Source organism: Orcinus orca, chromosome 5, assembly GCF_937001465.1.
Source record: "Orcinus orca chromosome 5, mOrcOrc1.1, whole genome shotgun sequence".
In the NCBI taxonomy this organism is placed as follows: domain Eukaryota; kingdom Metazoa; phylum Chordata; class Mammalia; order Artiodactyla; family Delphinidae; genus Orcinus; species Orcinus orca.
In genome coordinates, this window is record NC_064563.1 from 88,364,903 (window position 1) to 88,371,355 (window position 6,453).

A 6,453-nucleotide genomic window follows, 5' to 3' on the forward strand; every position below is an offset into this window, starting at 1 on the left:
TCCTGAACCTTTCAGGATCATAACCTATGCTAAAGGAGTTAAGGTACTTTTGCGTTAGGATTTTTTAAAAATTCTTTTATTGTTTATCTCTTCAGCAAACAATGTTTTATTACAAAGTCTGCAAAGTCAAATGGGCCAATCCGCATTGATCCTGGCCACCCATTCTCCTGTGCCTTGAGTTACATATCAGCTGGTTACTCCTTAAGAATTAACTATGTGTTGTAGAGCTAAGGGAAGCTAGTTGAAAGAAAAACATATTCCCTGCCCTTTAGGAACTTGTGGAAACAAGTGGGATGGTGATAAATACGAATGTTAACAGTTGCCTCCTGAGTTGTTGGAAGGGTTAATAAATGAGTAAAGAGCAATTATAATTATATGGTGCTGTGAGAACCTGTACCACGCTCAAAGCAAAGATAGGCATTCTGACCTTCCAAAGATAAGGTGTACATAGTGCTAAAGCAAATAAAACAATGAGACGTGGGAGTATGAAGGTGGAATTTGCATTGATTGCTCTTCACTCCAGATTGTGAACCTCTGAAGTCCTGAGAGCTTGAACTGCCTCAGATCAGGATACAGCTGGTCATGGTGGGAAGTGGAGAAGGAATGCAAGGAGATTCTCATTATTCGTGCTTCCCCAAATGTAGGCTCATGGGGACAACTACCAGTTTCTTTAGCCTCCTGGTACTTTGAATAACTTGGGATATCTTTTTTCAGTGTGTTAGTTGTATTAATCATCAGTTTATTATCTGTTTATTTTGTTAAAAGATAAAGTATTATGTTTTTCTGTTTTTAAACCTACTGTCAAATGAATACTCAGTGGTAGTTACATGAAAGTAGCAAAAAATAAATGACCATCTTTTATATATTTTGTCATTGGAGTGTTCAAAAGGACAACTCGATCTCTAGATCTCTATTTGCTTTACAAAGGTACTAGAGAATAGTCAGCATTTCTATTTGATTTTCTCAGTCCTTATCATTTGCTGATTGATCTAGAATCTCTTCAGGATCTCCAGATCTTCTATTTCTTCATCTGTGTTAGTGGTCTAGGTCTACTGACCTCATGTTGTTTATGAAGATTAATGGTTTGGTTGTTGAAAAACCCAATAGCTGAAAAGAAGCATGGGAATTGAGGAGTCCTCCTTGTCCTTTTAAATGATGCAGCTGCTATAGATTTTTAATGATCTAGGGAAAGTGATAAACTGAGCAGTTTGTCACATAATAGTCATTTTGCTATTGGACTTTTCCAGATTTGTTATTATTTTAATGCATCTATTTAAGAATTCTTGGGTTTAGATTCCAAATTATCTGAGTTAATCTTTAAAATTGACTGTCCTTTGAATAGCTAATAGAAAGTTACCTCAAGTGCAGACAGATCTTCACTTTTATAGCATAGCCTATATATGCCAAATATAATATTGATTTGTATATGCCAAATCAATTGTTGCTGTAGTTCATTATATTATACTGACAATTTAGGGGGAAAATGACTGGTAATACATTATACATAAATGTTTATTTCAAAGGGAAAATATAATAGATTTGTCCTACTTCATAAAATATGAAACTAGTATTAGAAAATTGGAGCATTTACACTTACAATCTGTAAAATCTGTCAAGTGACCTCTTGTACTCTCTTTTCTCTGTTTATTTTCACTCTCAATGTGCTGTAGGTCACAAATGCTGTTAAGAACTCTAGTATCTCCACAAAGAATTTCGTCAAATCTTAGCACCCTATTTTCCACTCCTCCTTCAACCTGAGACTTTGATGATTTCAGGAATATGCTGAACAATGGAGTCTTGAAGCAGTTACCATCTATATTAGTTTCCTGTGACAGCAAAACATAATTACTACAAACTAGGTGATTTAATATATCAGAAACTTCTTCTCTCACAATTCTGGAGGTCAGAAGTCCAAAATCAGTATCAATGGGCTGAGATCAAGGTGTTGGAAGGGCTTTGTTCTTTCTGGAGAGAATGTGTTTCCTTGCCTTTTCCAGCCTCTGGTGACTGTCAACATTTCTTGGCTTGTGGCTGTATCACTTCAATCTCTGCTTTCATGGCCAATTAACTTGTCCTCCTGTGTCTGCGTGAAATTTCCCTCTTATAAGGATACCTCTGATTGCATTTAGGGCACATCTAGATAACTCAGGACAGTCTCCCCATCTTAAAATCCTTAACTTAATTACATCTGCATAGTCCTTTTTTTCATATAAGGTAACAAACACAGGTTCCAGGGATCAGGATATGGCTATCATTTGTGCAGAGGGGGGCTTATTTAGCCTAGCAGACCATTTTTCTCTATGCACCTATTCTCCCTCTCCTGCCTTGTCCTCCCTTCATTTCTACTAGCACACTCAGCCAGACCAAGAAAATGCATGTCCAAAGACTTCACTTTCCTATTCACTCTTTATACTGTAGGTTGAACAAGTGGGCAAGTCACATGACAGATCCAAGCATTAAGATTTTATAAGATTGGATAAGGCTAGGTTCATGAGCAATGGGCTGCAGATTTGTGTTTTTTGTGTGTTTTTTTTGGCTTGATTCACATAATTTCCATCTTAATTCTAAGGACATTTGCCTGAAGAGAGCCAGTTCTGCCTTCCTCAGCGTTAACCTTCCTCCATCATTGTGCCTAAGGCAAGGGGAATCCAACGACTCAATCAAATGTCAACTCCCTGTCACACTCCATTCAGGAAAACTGTATGCTGTAGCAGTGGGTCTTGAGTGTTTATCCTCAGGCTACCTAATGAAGAGGGACATTGCAGAAAGGTGGCTGTGGGGAAAACATCTGGAAGAAATAAATTTCCTAAGATCAAAGGGCTCCGTGTGCAGCCCAGAGGGTCCTCAGGGTGCTCCTCAGAGCAAACAAACAATTCTCCTGATGAGTCACTGCAATTGTTTTCTGCCAGAAGCCCACGTGTGTTGCAAGATCTCAAGGAAAAGGAGTGGAGTAAGGAGAGAAAAGTGATTTTTAAAAGATCCTAACCATATGAATAAAAGAAATCTCAACATGATTACCATCCTTTAATATACCCACCATCCTTAACAATGTATCACTTATATTGCGGCAGATTAAAATTATGGATAACAAAATATTTTTTAAAACACACAAAAAGCCACTGGGACAAAGAAAGGACGTTTGGGAGGAATACGACACTCTGAAACAACATTTTTTTTTTTTTTCTCTAACACATGAAAATTGGCAGAGGAAGGTGAAGCCCAGGACTATGTCCCGAACCCTAGCCAGCGGCATTTTTCTGAGAAAAAAAAGTTACTTATGAATCAGTACAGCCATGCTTTGTTCTGCATGAGTGTTTTAATAGAGCGAGTGTAATATAAGGATCAGGTGGGCTCGTGGGAATGGAACAAAAGGTTTTTTAAAATTAAAGCAAAATAATTATAGCTCTAGGTGCAAAGCAAGCATACTCCAGCAGTTGATAGCAAGGACCTGCTCAGAATGGAGAAGGGAGGGCGCATGCTGGAAGTTTTTTTTCTTTTTCTTTTTTTTTTTTTTATTCACTAACAAAGGGTTTTAATAGGTAACAGTTGTAAAGCTGTCTTTGAAAGTAATTAATGCACCCACACAAAAATTTATTAAAATGAAAATTTAAGGAATTGTCTAAAATGAATTAATTAACAAAAAAAAGAACATCATGCCTTTCTTATTTTTTAAAGACGGAGAGAAGGTTAAGCAAAGCAGATTTTTGTGAGATTGCATTTTAAAATGTTCCTGGTTTATTTAGTATCTGAATAGCCCTAAAAAAGAGAGTTGGTGGGATTTATTATTATCCGCCCCCTTTGGAAATACTAAATTGGGACAGATATAAAATGGGGATTAATTTGCTGTGCCTGAGACTCAAAGTGCCTCAAGATTATGATATCTCCTTATAAAATGGCCAAAGTTTTTAATAAGTTTTCAGAGACCTGTAGTAAACAGAATGTAGTGTTCAAAAGAAGAGAAAGGTGAGTATTTTTTCTCACATGGTCTTCATCCTGCACAGTTCTTAAACAAACCATTAGAGCTATACTTCCTATTGTGGCCTCGTGCAACACAAAAGGAAAGCTGCAAAGTGTGGTGTTAGAAATTTTTACCTCATGTATTTCTTGTCTCTACAGAAAAAAAAAAGTTAATTGCATTTATCCTGTTTCTACAAGAATTTTTAATCACTACATTTGTTTTTCTTCCTTTTTTCATTTGTATTATTTCATACTGTGATATAAAGTAGAATATGTACAACTTGCTGAGCATTTACCCTTTACTGTGAGAATCATTTCTAGTTGATTATAAAAGTATCCGTTTTCAACAAGTTGTTATACCTCAAAAACTTTTAGGTTCTGAACGTGAGTATATCTTCAAAAGTCAAGTTCTCTAGACCTTCCATGCTGAAAAATCATTGGAAATTGCTGCCTTTCCTCCAATATTGTTTTGTTCTGTCAAGGCCAGAATCTGGCTATGCAAAAAAATGTGAGTAAGAAAGAAAATTGTTTGGAAGCTACATTTGAAAAATAGCTCTGATGCCATATAAAAATACATAATTGTAATTTTGAAAATAATTTTCTTTAAATGTATGGTTATGAGACAACTTATATAGTGGAGAAAACACACCCTAGTACACATATGATCTGTGAATTCTGAGTACGTTTGCTTGGATTCTGCCTTCATTTTCTCTTAAATGGCCATTATTATCATATCTTTATAATCCTTTGAACTATTCTCAGATTTTTCTTTTTCGTTTTCAAGACAGTGGATTTAGTTGGTGTGAGTAGTGTGGCACTATTGGTATACTATTCTTACCTGTGACAAAAAGGCATATTTGTGAAGCTCCTTGGTGAAGACACTTTGCATTTAAGTAGATATACACTCCTCATGATCTTTGTCCTTTAGTCCTTTGTTTCTCTGGGGATATGACTGAAAGAAGGAAAATCAAGGGGAAAATGTGTTTGTAGTACCAAGAACTTTCTGTTTTCATGATATTGATTCCTGTTCCAACTCCTTACCATATAATTTTAAACTATTGTACCTATTGGCCACTGAACTGGAATGGTATATTAAATTTCTATTGCTGCTGTAACAAATGACTACAAATTTACCAGCTTATAACACGACAAATTTATTATTTCATAGTTATGCAGATCAGAAGTTTGGGTTGGCTCAACTGATTTGTCTTCTCCAGGTTTCACAAGACCAAACTTGTATCATACTGCCAGGTTCTTAACTGGAGGCTCTGGGAAGAATCTGCTTCCAGGCTCATTCAGTTCCTTGTGGTTATGGGACTAAGTCTCCATTTTTTGTTGGCTCTCAGTTGCAGGCCATCCTCAGCTTTTTGCACATGGGCCCCTATATCTCTGTGCAGGCAAGAGTACCTCACATCATTATCACCCTTGGAATCTCTCTGACTTCCCCTTATACCACGTCTCTTTTCCAAATTCCAGCCAGAAAAAGTTCTCTGCTATTGAGGTAATTAGATTGGGCCCACCTGGATAATCTAGGATACCTTTCTATTTTAAGGTCCATAACTTTAACTGCCTCAGCTAGTTCCTTTTCCATGTAACATAACATTTTGCCATGTACTAAAGTTTCTAGGTTTTAGAGAGTGGACACTTTGGGGATGCAATTATTTTGCCTACTACAGATGAATTCTAGAATAATGGGTCACTTCCAATATTTATTTTTGGAGTACTCTGAGTATTCTTTTTTTGCTCTAGAAGCAGAAGGAAAGGCAGTATGAATACTTAAAAAATCTATTAGTAGGTCTTCTCCTAGAAAACTTAAACGTTCATCCTCATATATCTCATGGTAAAAAGTATTTTTTCTCACTTGATAAATAGAACAACTAGGGCACAGGAAAAAAACATGTTGATCATTAGAGCCTGAGCTAGACTGGAAGTTTTCAGGCTTATGGTGACAGATTTTGTTCATTGCCACCCTTTTATTCTCCCCAGAGCATGCTAGAACCATAGTGGTAGCCCAGCTGGGAAAGGGAAGTAAGCCAAGATTGAATAAACCTGAAATGGGATTACTAAAATATCAGTAGAGATGATTTACATGGAGGGCTGAGATAAATGCAGTTATAACCTGCCAGGAAATAGGAAAATCTCAAGTCTCTCTCTGGCGCCTAAGAGAGTATGATGTGGTGAGTGAAGGCATGACATAAGGCATAGTGAAATTGGTCAGATACATGGCAGCATTCCGATGGAGGGGTTAACAAGGTGGGCTAAGGATGCAGTAGGAGGGATCCGAGTTGACTAAGGACCTCAGTTTACAGCTGAAGTTAAACTGAAAGTTTCTAGTGCCCCAGGGAAAAGGGACCAGAAATAAATCTTTTGGTAAGGTTGATGGAAGGACTAAGAAGGTCAAAAGGAAGTAAGGTCAAAGGGAGATAAGGAATAGGAACTGGGGACAAATTTCATCTACATTTCACAGTTTTGCTCAGGTGGGTTCTGATGTCTGGG

The 6,453-nt window shown here is 37.0% G+C and overlaps 1 protein-coding gene across 10 annotated transcripts in view; it reads left to right on the forward strand.

Annotated features, from left to right (window-relative positions):
- ZBTB20 (zinc finger and BTB domain containing 20) overlaps positions 1-6,453 on the forward strand; it is an 821,511-nt gene that overhangs the window by 368,114 nt on the left and 446,944 nt on the right. The window lies entirely within an intron of this gene.